This window comes from Apis laboriosa, unplaced genomic scaffold (assembly GCF_014066325.1).
Source record: "Apis laboriosa isolate Shangri-la unplaced genomic scaffold, ASM1406632v1 scaffold262_cov140, whole genome shotgun sequence".
In the NCBI taxonomy this organism is placed as follows: Eukaryota; Metazoa; Arthropoda; class Insecta; order Hymenoptera; family Apidae; genus Apis; species Apis laboriosa.
Window position 1 is genome coordinate 500645 of NW_025222562.1, and position 15363 is coordinate 516007.

The following is a 15363-nucleotide window of genomic DNA, read 5'->3' on the forward strand; positions in this document are numbered from 1 at the left end:
CTCGATCCCTATCTCGAGATAGTCTCAATTCTCTTCTCAGACTAGAAGGAGATGAAGAACAACAATGCAGATCCAGTCACTTGATCTACTATCATGTGGATCACGGAGGAGGAGATAATCAGTGTGAAACGCCTTGCAGCCCCGACAGCCTTCCTGGCCGAGTTTAGAGGCTGGTTCTACAGGTCCTCGAACCGAGGATAAGATTCTGTTCTACGCATAACTCGGATATAGTGTCGATAGTCTTACTCTAAAGATGAAAAAGTCGCAGATGAACTATCCGCATATCGGCCTATCTGTTTCTTGAAAAAAGCCGGATTTGGCAGATTATCAGTTCGACTTCAAAAAGGGCTGATCTATGGTTGACGACATTTGATGCGTCTAGGCTCTTTCGGATTTGCTATTTCTCAGAGTGGAGTCACGTTGGTTGTGTCTCTAGACATAGTCAATGCCTTCAACTTCCTATTCTGAGCAGCTAGGGGGACTTTGGTGTATCACCATGTGTTCTCTTACTTAGACTGGATCTTAGGAGATTATTTCTGAGATATAAAGTATCCGGGTGCGCTCTTTGGACGGACGAGTTGCGGTGTCCCGCAGAAATCGCTGGGATCCTTGCTATAGAGGACATTAAGAGGATATTCTCTGCCGCTTATCAGCAAAAAATCTTGAATAAGGAGACGAGAAGAATATTGGCCACTTCTATGTAGAAGTCGTGTAGAGCATCTTATACGATGTTCCCGTGTAGGCAATTGATTTGGTGGCGAACTGCCGAGTCGACAAATTGCGGCAAGTTCAATGCCAGAATTGCCATCAGAATTATAAGGGGGTCTCCTACGCGGTGACGATGTGTTCTTTCATCTCTTGGTGTAAAATTACGCCAAGATATATAATCTCCGCCAGAGCAACAGCGACTCGCCAACAAAAATGATCGAAAACGCTAAGCCTGACATGTCGCGAGAATGAAATGGGAAGATGAGTTTAGCAAATGCTTCTCTCAGTGCGCTGTCAAGACGGTCTTGTCAGCCCTGAATGAATGGTTCGATTGCGGCTATGACAAATTCACCTTTCGAATGACACAGGTACTAATCGATTGCTTCGCCTCTTATGTCGTATCAGAAGAGAGATGACAGAGAAGTGCAATCATTCTGTTCTCCGGGACACGATGTAGCACACTTTGGCCAAGTGTGAAATGTTCACAGATCGTTATGCCCTGATCGGGCACATAAAAACGGATCTCTCTTCGTCAGTCATCGTTTCGTCCATGCTAATGGGGAGAGATAATTGGTGCACAGTGTCTTCTTTTGCGACACAATTACGTGGAAGAAAGTGGAAAAACAGAAGTGAGATCCATCATTCCGCTTCGCGGCGAACAAAAGCCTTCTGATGGCCCTCTCTTGTCCTGATTGCCTAGAACCGGAGAGTCACGGTATAAACGATCCGGGCCATGTATTGTCGGGTTCCCGAATACGCGAACCGGAATCAGATATTAGACCGGCTCGTAAAGATGACCTTCGCTAAAAATTTCATGATCAAAACTCCACAATTTAAGATTTTTTGTTAGCGGAGACCGCGGATCACCATCGGCACGAATGAGTATAAAATGCAATCCGACGAAATGTAGCTTCGATGTCGTTAAAAACATTATTCTGAAGCCATCCCTTGAGAAGTGCTTATAAAGTGCTTAATAAAACAATGCGCTAAGAGCACCGGAAATGTTCAATAAGAGTTTCTGAGGCGTCAGAGAAGGCCATCGTGGGGATTTTAGCTGATAAGAATTTGGCACTATGCTGGCTTCTTTGCTCTGCCCTTCCCCTCTCAAGTGGAGTTAGGGTGTTCTATAAGGATTTTTCTCTTACAATTAAAAAAAAAAAAGTGGTTGGATTCGCCGTTCGCGATCGGTGCATCCAATCCGATCAATTTTCGATTGGAAAGTGGTTTTCTCGTCGCGCGTTGTGATTTGGAATTAGCGATTTTTTATCATCCTCGCGATTCGATCGGTTAAGGTAATCCTATGCCTGCGAAACATGATCACACGCTTACATAAGTATACTAGATCTCAGATACCGTGAATGCGTTAAACCAATCAACCAAACCAATCAAACAATGACTGCAGTCCCTAGGAGACACATTTGAATACTATGCTATAATATGGTCTTTTTATCGAAACATATATATACAACAAATAGAAAGAATTAAGTATAAATTCGACGATTTATCTTGTGTGTAGTTTTTCTTGTATTTAACAAAAAATCTGAAATGGATTCAAAATGGACTTGCATAAAATATTAGCGATGCAATGAATAAAAATTCGTTAAAATTTTGTAAACAAGAATAAATTGATTTAATTTTAGAAATAATCAAAAACTTCTGCAGGGTTATCAAAATAGAAATAAGAATATTTCGCAAACTTAAAATTAAAATATTTGGTACATATATAACATATCTTCATTCTTTGGAAAATAAAATATAAATTGGATTCAACCTGCATTTCTATAAAGATATTATTCGACATAATTAGATACCAATATTAAAATTTTGGCTATATTTGTGTAAACTATATCAAATTTAAATTTGGTTAAGAATAAAAAATGTGATATGCTTGGATATGTCATATAAAATTGTTAGCTCATGACTTGCTTTTGCAGAAGGCTTTTGAACCAAAAGCGAGCATTGTAGCGATTGAGTTATATCTCAGGTGCATACAAATTTTAAATCCGATAATACGAATGATAATACGAATTTTAACAAATAGACAAAAAAAATATAATGCCAATATTCATATGATAATAATATATAGTTAAATAAATATTATTTAAACCGACAATGAAAAGACTATGACTTGAAAGGATTAAAATTTTCAGTTGACAAAACTTTATCTTTTATTATATATATAATACTAATTCTAATAAATATTAGTTTCATTGTTTCGATTCTGTTTTAATTTCTTAATTAAAGCAAACTCTTACAATCAACTCTTACAATGAGAGAAAATGTGAATATTATAGATTAAGATTTCTTTTTCTATTTTTAATTATTGTATTTAATATTGTACATACATAATAATAATTTAATTATAATATGTATATATTATTACATATGTATTATAATATGTATATTTCAATAATTTTATAATAATTGTGGAAAAAATTGTAAGTATATTATATTTCCTTATTTCAATCAAGTGATTCATAAAAATTAATTAATAAAAATTAATAAAATTAATAAAATAATTAAAAAAAATTAATAAAAATTTTTTTTATGCATTTTTCTCTTTATTTTTATACAATTATTATATAATGAGTATTTAAAAGAGTAAAGATCTTTTTATTATATATCGTAAAAATGATTTAGAAAAAAGAAGAAAATTAAAAATATTTCCTACATTATTTTTAATATAATAAAAATTCCTAAAAAATATAAAAAATTAGTTGAAGAAAAAATTCATCTATTTTATATTAATATATTTATCAAATAGGAAAATTATCATATTGCATAAATTTAAGATAGAATATTTTATATAATTGAAAGCAAATTCTGTAATTTCAAACTATTTACACATTCTGAAAGCTCAATATTTATATAATCCTCTTCATAAAAAAAAAAAAGAAAAAAATATAAAGCAAAAAATAAATTTTTTTGAATGAAATGGATGAAATTTTGAATTTAGTTGTCAAAAATAGTTAGTCAAAAATTGCTGCAACAAGTGAGTTTAAAAATTTGATAATAGAAATTTAATAGCTGTTTTATAAAAAACAAAAATTCCTAAGTGGAAAAAAAAAGAGTTATTTTTTATTTATTTCATTTAAGTATAATTCAACTTCATTTAAGTATAAAATAATAATTAATATTATTATTTATTAGCCTTTTTAACTTTATTATATTCATTTATATTTTTATTTTGTAGAATTTTTATTTTATATTAATATTATATTAATATTTATTGCATTAATATATAATATATAAAATAAAAAATACAAAAAATAATGATATATATATATATATATACAAAAAAGATACAAAATTACAAAATAAAAAAACGAAGAGCAATGATTCAGAAACAGATTCGAAAATTGTAAGCATATTGAATAGAAAATAATATTGGCAAAAAAAATTTAAGAAAAATGCAAAAAAGAATATTTTATCAAATATTTTATCGAAAATCTCTGATTGTTACATAAAGAAGACATGCGAGAAAATAGTGAAATTATATATATGCACGACAAATAATTTAAAGCAAAGATAATTATATTAAAAAGATTGTAATATAGGATCCTATTTTATTTCAAACACATGAGTTATACATAATTCTACTTAATTAATTATTAAAATATTTAATTTCATATTATGTTGTTTTAGTTTTTAAATTCTTTATATGAAAATTATATGAAAAAAAAAATATATAATTTATTCATCTATAATTCTATATATCTTTATATTTCTATTCTAATTGCATAATGAAAAGATACAAGACATAAATTGCAATTATTATATAAATATAAAAAAATAAAATATTATATTATATTAATTATTATATATATATAAATATTATATTAATTATTATATTATATTAATTAATTATGAATAATTAGGAATTAATTACATTCCTATGAAAAAGCAATTTTGAATAAAATTTTATTATATCGAATAGAAAAAAATAATTTTGAAGCAATTTATTACAAAAAAATATTATATATATATACTGTAATATACAAGTTATGACGAATCATACGTAATTCAATAATATAAAGAAAAGAAAATCATAAGTAAATCATTGCATTACATTGTTTTTCTTATTCAAAATCCATAAGAAAAAATTGAAGATCATTGATATCACAAATCAGCTGACAAACTTTTATATGATATTTTTTTTTTCGATTCATGCAGTAAGTCAAATGATAATGCAAATGATAAATATTGCCAAAATTTGCATAAGATAACAGTGTAGTATAAAATAAGATAATCATAAAATCATCATAAAATCATCAAATAAATTATTTTCTTTCTCTATTTCAATTATATTTAATATATTTGTCATCAATGTACCAGAAACTGAATAAACAAAAAAAAATTGTTATTTTAAAATCCTAAGCAAAAAGTTAATAATATAGAAATTTAATTTCCATTATATTTCGGTTAGATATATATTAATACTAATATTTTCGTATCAATCAGAATAAGAAAATCTCAAAATAAATATAGAAATTATAATAAAAATGAAAATTTTTTAGCAGTTTATAAGATATTCTAATTACATATTATAATCATTATATTATATAATATTTTATTCTAATGATCATTTTTTTATAGAGATAATTTTATTGCTTTATATTTTCGAATTATAGAATTACTTCTTAAAAACTTATCATAATATAATATTAAATAATATAATATTAATCATAATATTATTAAATCATAATAATTTTTCTTAAGATTTGAAAAAATATAAATTTTATTTTGAAATAATGAGAATAATTGTATATAGTGATATGTACAATTTTATTCTGAAATAAGCAACTTGCTCGAAGCCGACTAGTTGCTCTATCAGATATAATATTTAATTTGATTTTGTTCTCAAATGGAATGAAAGATTCGAAATATTAGATAAATTATTAAGTTATAAGCCGAACAATGTTATTCTTCGGAAAAGAATAGAATAACATATTCATTCTATTACTAAAACAAATGTAAAAATTTATAGTTTCTCTTATTTTTATCTCTTATTTGTTTTTACTTACTTCGCAGACTTCAAAAAAATTTCAAAAAAAGAAATGAATATAGTAAATTCTTTATTTCGAATCGGGAGACAAATGTTTATTACGAATCAAAATTGTATAACTTATTTTTCAAATTATGCATGGCGTTAGCCAACATGCATTATGTTAAATTTTTTTCTTATTCATAACTATACAATAATAAATTTCATTCTTCTAATTATTTTCAACCAATGACGATAGTTTATATAGAATAGTCTTTTATTTTGTACGATATGATAATTTTTTTAAATAATGATAGATCTTGAAATTATATTGAAATTTTACAATTTGAAAAATTTATAAATTAAATATTATAAATAAAATTATATATATATATATATATATATATATATATTACTTACTCGCTATACATATATCTATCTATTATATCTATCAGTAAGATTTTGTATATCTATCAGAATAAGAATATATGTATTATATTATATTTTTTTATTATACAAAATATAAATATGATATACAAACTAAACTATAAAATAAGAGAAAAATAAATAATGAAATATGGTAGAAACATAATTGTCAAGGATGATATTGATTTTGAGAATATTCTAAATCAATGGTTTTCCATTGTAAATGAACAAAAAATATTAATTAATCCTATGTTAAAAAAACTTAGCTAATATATCTAAAATTATGATTTTAAAATAATGGTTGGTTCCTGTAGAAATATAGGAATATCAAGTTATCTTATATTATTATAATTATCAAACAACTTATATTATTATAAAAATATCAATATCAAATTCAAGAAAGAATGCAAAAGAATAATGCTGAAAAAAAATAGAAGAATAGCAATTCAAATTACTTATTTTGATTCAAATATTTTATGCGAATGATATGTACATATCGAATATAAAATATTTTAATAAAATATTTATATTTTTATGCTGAATAATTTTCTACTATAGTCATATCATACTTGTGAATTTAAAGAAAACAATAGATTACATTATTGCGTTATATGTTATAGCAACTAATAAAAATAATTACTTAAAAACTTGAAAAAAGTGCGATGTTTTAAAATAAAAGTAAATGTAATAAATTTCCTTTTCTCCGCGATTCAGTTATTTTCTCGATTTGTTGATTCTTCCAATTTTCAAAGAAATTAATTTCTATTCTGTTCATCTTCTCTTTTTGAATTTGCTATAAAAGTGTGAACTATTCATATTCATCTGTTTTCAGTGTAGCAGTTGAAAATGAACCTAACAGTGTATATTATATATATATAATAAAGTGTATATTATATGTATATTATATGTATATTATATTTATATTATATGTATATTATATGTATATATAAAGCTTCGAAATTTTCTCGCAATTACATGATTTTTGATTGATAAAATTGAAATTTTACTTCTTATTTTAACTGCATAATTCAATATTGAAAATAAGCTTCGCAATATTTTAGAAATGTGCGAAAATAATATCTATTTTGAAAATAAACTATTAAACATTTTAGCAAATTGTATTTTTTTGTTTTAAATTTTTTTTTAAATATTTGAAAAAATAATCTATATATGATTATTTTAGAAATATATACAAGATATAATTCAACTATTTCAATTTTTTTTCTGAAAACAACACGGAATCATTGAACAGAAAAACCAAAAAAACAAAAATACATATATATTAGTATATAATCAAATTTCAGAAAACTAACAATAATAAATAATTATATATTTCTAGACATGAAAAAAGTTTTATCAGGATTCCCTATAACAAAGTTATCCAAATTTAAAAGAAAAAAATTTCTTCGCATCGTTAATTATTTAATTGATTTCATAAAACATTTGAAATAGATTATTGCAATTGAAATTTCCCAAAAGATTAATTCTATTCAATATTTAGGATAGGCAGATTTCTTCTTTTAATGAGAAACAATTTAACCGATCGTATATTTTGGTTCGAATGAAAAAACTTTTCTAAAATTAAAAAAAGCTATCTAAAGATAGCTGATAGATAAAGGAAAAAGGAATCAAAATTAATTTAAGCAAAAACATACATGCACAATTCACTTTTAATAGAACATCTTCGACGATCGATTTTAATTGATCACAGATTATTCCACATAGGAATGGGCAATATATTGGATTTGATCCTGAATAAAAAACAAGCAATAAAAACTCAACTTTTTTAAAATTGGAATTAAAACATTAAAACAAAAAAATTGGAATTAAAACACAAATTGTCAAAAAACTGATGGCTCATTTGAGATAATTAATTTTCAAATTTAAAAAAAATTGTATAGTATATAAGATCATAAAATCATGGTTAAGGCCATTTGGGTTTATGACATTGCTCTGCGTATTAGTATTATCTAGTAAAGTCTAGTACTATTAGCAAAGTCAAATTTAAAAATAATTCAAAGTATACAAAAAAGGAATAAGCATAATATTAGACATATACTGATATGTTCAAAATGAAGAAAATATTTAAATTAAAATCTGTAAAACAACAAATTAAAAATATTTCCATTAGAAGAAATCATAATAGCGAAATTCAATCATAATTAAATTTTCAGAATTTTTTCAATAAAAGAAGAATCAGTCAATTTAAAGTTTAAACTTCTGATTCGTTAGAGGAATTAGAATACAATTGAAGCAAAAACCTATCTAAATTTTATATACAAAATTAATTTATCTTATACAATAAATTCAAGCTATAAGAAATGTAAAAACCTTATGACATAGTTAATATGAATAAAGTATTTAAAAAAAAATATATCACGGGCGATTATGTCGAAAAATAAACATGGCGTTTTTTAGATAAAAAATCATATTTTTATTATTCCTTGATTTCATTTCCATACTTCTATTTTTGCTATACAAATTCATTTCATTCGACTTTCAATTGTTTTTGCCGTATTTTGTACAGATTAAAATTCATATATATTCATCATATTGTTATTAATTATTCAATTTTGTAAGTTTTAATTTAAATAAACTTTATGTTCATTTATAATAAATTTATTAAAAAATCTTAAATGCTTAAAAGAAATTAATTTTACTAATTTTTCGGTCGAGTTTTTTTGCAGATAGTAAAATTATTTATTGAATTGACTGTACATATTTATAAAAAGTGGACCGGATTTAGAATACACATCTTATTTAGCAAATACAAATTATTTTTGATTTATAATCTGGATTTTTCGGTCCTTTAAATTAAATTCATTAAAGTTTTTGTCACTGATATATTTGATAAATTGTCGATGTCTTGAATTTTCTCAAAAAAACTTCATTAAAAAATTCTTTCGTTTCCTCTCAAAATCTAAGCATTCAGAGTAAATATCAATTTTCTTCCGATAAAAACTTTTTTCCATCATTCATTTTAAGAATTTGATCAAGAAGAAAAACAAGGAAATCAAGACATCGTAGAATAAAATCAAGACTCACTAAAGAAATAAATTCTTCAGCCAATATGCTTCAAAATTTCATTTTGCTCTCATATTAAACAAAATTTAAAAATTTGAATTATTTTTTAGCAAATAAAAATTTCATATTTTTCTTACTATATATCAACTATATATCATATATTAGATTTGCAATTCTAAATTGTACACTTAAAAAAAAAAAAAAAAAATTAAAGCAGTTCTCTATTCTCTCAATGTTATAGAAAAATCTCTTGTTTTTTAAATAATCAATTATTATAAAATATATTTCATATAAAATATTTGAACATCAGTGACAAGATTTTTGAAATGAATAGAATAAGTTATCGTATTATTGATTTTCATCGCATAACTTGTCTAGATAATATTGCTTCATATTTTGATAATATTTATATTATCTAATTTATAGATAATATTTTCTAATTTATAGATATTTAAAGAATATAAGAACAATATATTTAAACAAAATTATGATCAATGACGACGTAACAAATGTAAACTATTATTATTATACATAAATGACCATATATACCATAATTGACCATTATAAACTTAGTATATCTATTTCATATAATTCAACAATAAGCATTAATATTATTATAACTATTATTTTACATTATTAATTTAAATTAATTTAAATTAATCTCGAAGTAAAATGAAAATAAATTTTGAATTAAATATATCAACAACTCTATTACAAATACAATATGTCAGCATTATACATATGTTTGTATATATTTACATTTATATTTATATTGTATAATCATATTTTATATATTACATATGTATTATAATATTAAATAATATTATATATAATATATACAAATAATATGTAATATATAATAATTTAATTATTAATGAAAACTACTTTGTAATATGTCAACTTAAGCTTTTATTGTGTAAGAAAATATTAATTTACTAATCCGTGTTGATTTCGTATTAAGTGATAAGATATACTATTATTTCTAAAAATTAGCTTTAAATATATTTTAAAATTCCAAAAAAAAAAAAAAATTAAGTAGAAAAATAATGAAGTATTATTAGAAATGTAAATAATAATAATAATAATAATAATAATAATAATGATAATAATAATAATGACAATGATAATAATGACAATGATGATAATGACAATGATAATAATACTAATAATGATAATAATACTAATAATGATAATAATACTAATAATGATAATAATAATAATGATAATAATAATAATAATAATGATAATAATATTAATAATAATAATGATGATAATAATAATAATAATAATAATAATAATAATAATAATGATAATGATAATAATAATAATAATGATAATAATAATAATGATAATAATATTAATAATAATAATAATAATAATAATAATAACAATAACAATAATAATAATAATAATAATAATAATGATAATAATAATAATAATAATAAAATAATTTTCTATTTTTTTCATGCAGGACATAGAAAATAATAAGCATTGACAATTTTGATATATTTAATTTTTTTTAATATAACAAATTTTTATGTAGATTTTAAGATATATTTTTATGAATAAGACTTTCATAATTTATGTATAATAATTTTAATAAGGAATTATCATATTTTTTCCTTTTCTTTTTTTATTCTATTGGTAAGAAAAAGAAATAAAGTATAATATACGTAGAAATAATAAGAATAAAGAATGAAATATAAAGAATAAAATATAAGAATAAAATAAGTAATAAAATAATAAAATTTACTTTAGCTGCCTATAAATTGAAGTTTCAATTATTCTTTGATAATCCTTATTTTATATATTTAATATTGAAAAATTTAAAATACATAAATAATTTTAAAATAAGATAAAATATATCGAAATGATTGATACATTCATTTAATAATTCATTTGATAATTACACATTAACATTCAAGAATATATTTATTCTTAACATTCTGAAAAATAAAAAATGAAAAATAGCATTATTTTTAGTATAAGATATGTACGAGAAATAGATATTTATGTATGCATTTAAAAAAGTAGACTTCATTAGATTTTAAATTTAGAAATCATAATTAAAGAAATCATAATTTTGCTCCTAATTTGAATTTTTTTTTTATATATATTATTTTGTTTTGATAATATGCAAACTTTAAGTTAACTTAAAATTTGCGAACTGTAAGGTTTTAATAACTAAAAATTAATATTAGTAAAAGAAATAAATAAAAAAATTGCTTTAAGTTATAAATTTTAAATAATTTTAAATTAAATTAATAATTTAATTTAATTATAATTAAAAATAATTTTATTTAATTTTATTGAAAGTTGCTATAAATGATATACTATTAAACGATATAAATGATAATAAATAAATATATATACATACTAGTATGTAATGATTCATACATTTTAAAATATTATCATATGCCATAAAATCAAATATCTAATACATATATACATATATACATACATATTCAGTGTAATAATATACGATTTTTGAAGTATTTCTAATAATACAAAAAAATAATACAAAAAAAAAAAAAAATATTTTAAATAAAAGTTAATCTATTAAGCTAAATTGCAATATTTATGGTCATTAAAAAATGCTTCTAAAAAAATCAAGGTCACTTTTATTTTCTTTAAATAAATGTGTTTTTAATTTCAGCATATGATTTAACTTAAATTAATGTCAAGACGTTATCCCGTAACATTATGACTTTTAGATAAATTTGCCAAAATTAGATTAAAATTCAGGTATATTAATTGTGAAATTTGATTTAGTAAACAAATTAAATATTTATAAAATTTGTATATATATTATAATTAAGTATTTTTTGTTGCATATAAGAAAATAATTGCTTCAATTTACATGAAATTGTACATTGGATATTTTATATTATAATAAATGCTCAAATTATGTCATTTTTTTACAATAATTTTTTGCTCTTTTTAATAAATTTTGAAAAATTAATAATGTAAAATCTTTATATATCCATTTCTCTATAGATAAGTATTATTTTATATCATAGATTTTTCGAATTTGTAGATTTCATAAATAATAAACTAATAGATATTTAATATAAAATAATTATAAAATAAGTTTACAAAAAATAAAAAGATTAATCGACACGCTAATAGATTAAAAATCATCATACACCAGATATTTTTACTGAATTTGCAACTTCTTTTAGACTTCCAACATTCAAACCAGGTACATTGGAAACAATTTAATTTTTCAATATTATATAAAAAAAAAAGATACTGACTTTACAATGATTAATTATGTCTCATAGTTTACACTTGTTTTGTTATCATTGATCATAATTTTGTTTCAATGTATTGTTTCTATATTTTTTAGATATCTATAAATTACAATTTTATCAATATAAATTCTTATCAATATTAGCAACTTTTTGTATCTTGATTGGTAGATTGTACAAATAATTTCTTTTGGCACTTGAATCAATTCTATATTTAAATATTGATAATAATAATCATATATTGTGAAATTTTATTTTTTATTATAGATTTGCTACAGTATTGAGATGTATTTATAATTTTATAAAATTATATCAAAATAAAAAAAATTATTATTAAAAAAGATAAAAATAAAGATAAATAAAAATATATTAAAAATATATTTTTGTTCTTACATTATATTCTAGGTCACATATATTGCATAAAATATCTTTTAAAAATTCATTTTCAGCAACAATTAGAAAAATATTACGATTGTCTATCTTTTGCACAGCAGTATTTCACAATGCTCCAAATAGAGTTTCTATCAAGTAGACTAAAAAAGATTAATCTGAAATATAATTACAAAATATTAACAATATTTTTTATATCATTTAAAATATATTTACTAATCTTTATTCTTACTGCATTCAATCATTAAACTAATCATTAAACTTTAATCATTTTCATTAACAATGATTCTATAACAGAAATTAAATTTTTTATAGTGAATAATGAAGGAAATTTATTTAATAATTAAATAAAATTTATTTAATAATTTAATTAACTCGTTAAACATATATAATCTTTGTCTCTTTTTCAATTCTATGAGGATTTGATATGTTTATTGATTAATTTCAATTGCATCTTTTTTTCCTAATGATATTTCCATCTTTACTTCATTTGATAAATATTTTCAATATCAATTTTAATCTTAAATTGTACAATTATAAATTCTACAATTTTGGATAAAATTTACATTTTTTAATTCTTATTTCCTTCTGTAAAACCAATTTACATCTGTAATAAATAATAATATTATTATGTAAATTAATCAAGATTTTTCAAAAAAGTAATTTAAAAAATTTAATATGAAATATGTACTATTATGTCATAAATTAATAAATATGATAAAGTTTATGTATTCAAGCATTTTTTGTTGGAATTCTTGTTTTCTTTTTGTATTTAATTTCATTTCAGATAAATCTTCTCCAATTGTACTTTACAATTGTATTTTACTTTTTTGAACTTTAATTTTATTATTTTTGTTTTGACAATATAAATTTCTTTTTTTTTTTTTAGAAATTTTTTACATAGAAATATTATAAAAAACGGTAATTCAATTAAATTATTATAAAAATTATAAATTCAATATATATTTCTTGTTAGTATGATTGATATTATAAATATAGTTTTATTGATTAATATTATAAAGTTATAAAATATTTTAATAATGAAATACATAAATATATAATCTTTTAGAATAGTTATTTCTCTAAATAAATAATCGAATTAAATTATTAAAAATTATCTAAAATTACATTAAAAAAAAAATTATATAAACTCTTATCTTTTATTTTTCATTACACTTTGGATTTGCTACAATATTTTTTACACTATTGAAAGTTTTATCACATTATTGCCGTTTTTGCTAGTCGAACATAAAAAAATAAAATGCGTTTTTTGATATATTTTATAAATTATTGCAAATATGATTACTGACCATATGATTGTTGACTTTTTTGAATCCAATTGATTTTTATAATACACATAGTCACTTATTAATAGTACATATTTATTAATAGTGCCACCTTCAATTCGAAATTTATAATATATTTTCAAATTTTAAATTATTTTTTAATTTTGAAATATTTATAAATAACAAGGTAAAATATTTTATGCATATGCATACTGTGAATAAATAGAAAATTTTGCATAAATCTTAAATATGAATTAAAAAAATGAAATGATTTAATAAAATACGAATGATTTTAATATATTATGTTATATGAAACAAAATCATGTCATAAAAATAAAAATATAATTAACAGAATGCCATTTTTTTTTATAATGAAAATGTATACTTCTTCATTGGCATAGACATATAACAATATTTTGAAAATTTAACAAAAATAAATCAGATTTGTATTTTTTTATCTACCCAATCTTTCATCTTTGCATTACAAATGATTTAAGGAAATGAAATAATTGATAGAAGAAAAAATATATATTTTATTTCTTCAGATAGATGTTTTTAACCTAATTAAATCAAATCAAGAATCTCATCTTTTTATAATTTTTTTTATGAATTTTTGATGTCTTATAACATATTGATTTTTATACGATTTTTCACAAATTTATTATTTTATTGCAGACTTTACTTTTAAAAAAATTGAGAATGAATAATTTTCAAAAATGTTATTAATTTTAAATGATATTAATTTTAAATGTCTTATAATAATCTCATCAAATAATTTATCTTTTTTTAATTTGCATTTTTTTTTCATTCTTATAACTTTTTTTTATTTTAATTAATGTATTTCCATTAATGTATTTATTGTTAAAGAATGATCAAAAATATAAATTGTAAAAATATTTTTTCTATTAAAAATATTTTTGCTTTTTTTATGTAGTATCATGTATGGTGTTTTATATGATATATGATATATGATATGTTATGTTAATTAATGAAAGATCAATTAAGTATAAATTAATATAAACTATTAATATAAATTAATTTAATAAATTTTAATTATTATTGATAGACTTATATAAGATAGCGAGATTAAAGCGCAAGGAAATATGATTAAAAAAAAGACTACAATTGAGAAAGATTCTTCTGAAGTGAAATTAAATGTAAAAAAAGTTTTATCAAAAAGTATTATAATATATAGAATTTATTACATAATAGTATATAATATATTAGTAGTACATATTAAATTTTCAAAAATTATTTTTTTGAAAAATCAAATCAAGTAATTAATTACTCAATT

General features: G+C 21.3%; 1 pseudogene; it reads right to left on the reverse strand.

Annotated features, from left to right (window-relative positions):
- Nucleotides 1–12444: 12444 nt before the first annotated feature.
- Nucleotides 12445–14054, reverse strand: LOC122713673 (annotated as a pseudogene).
- Between the last annotated feature and the right edge of the window lie 1309 nt (nt 14055–15363).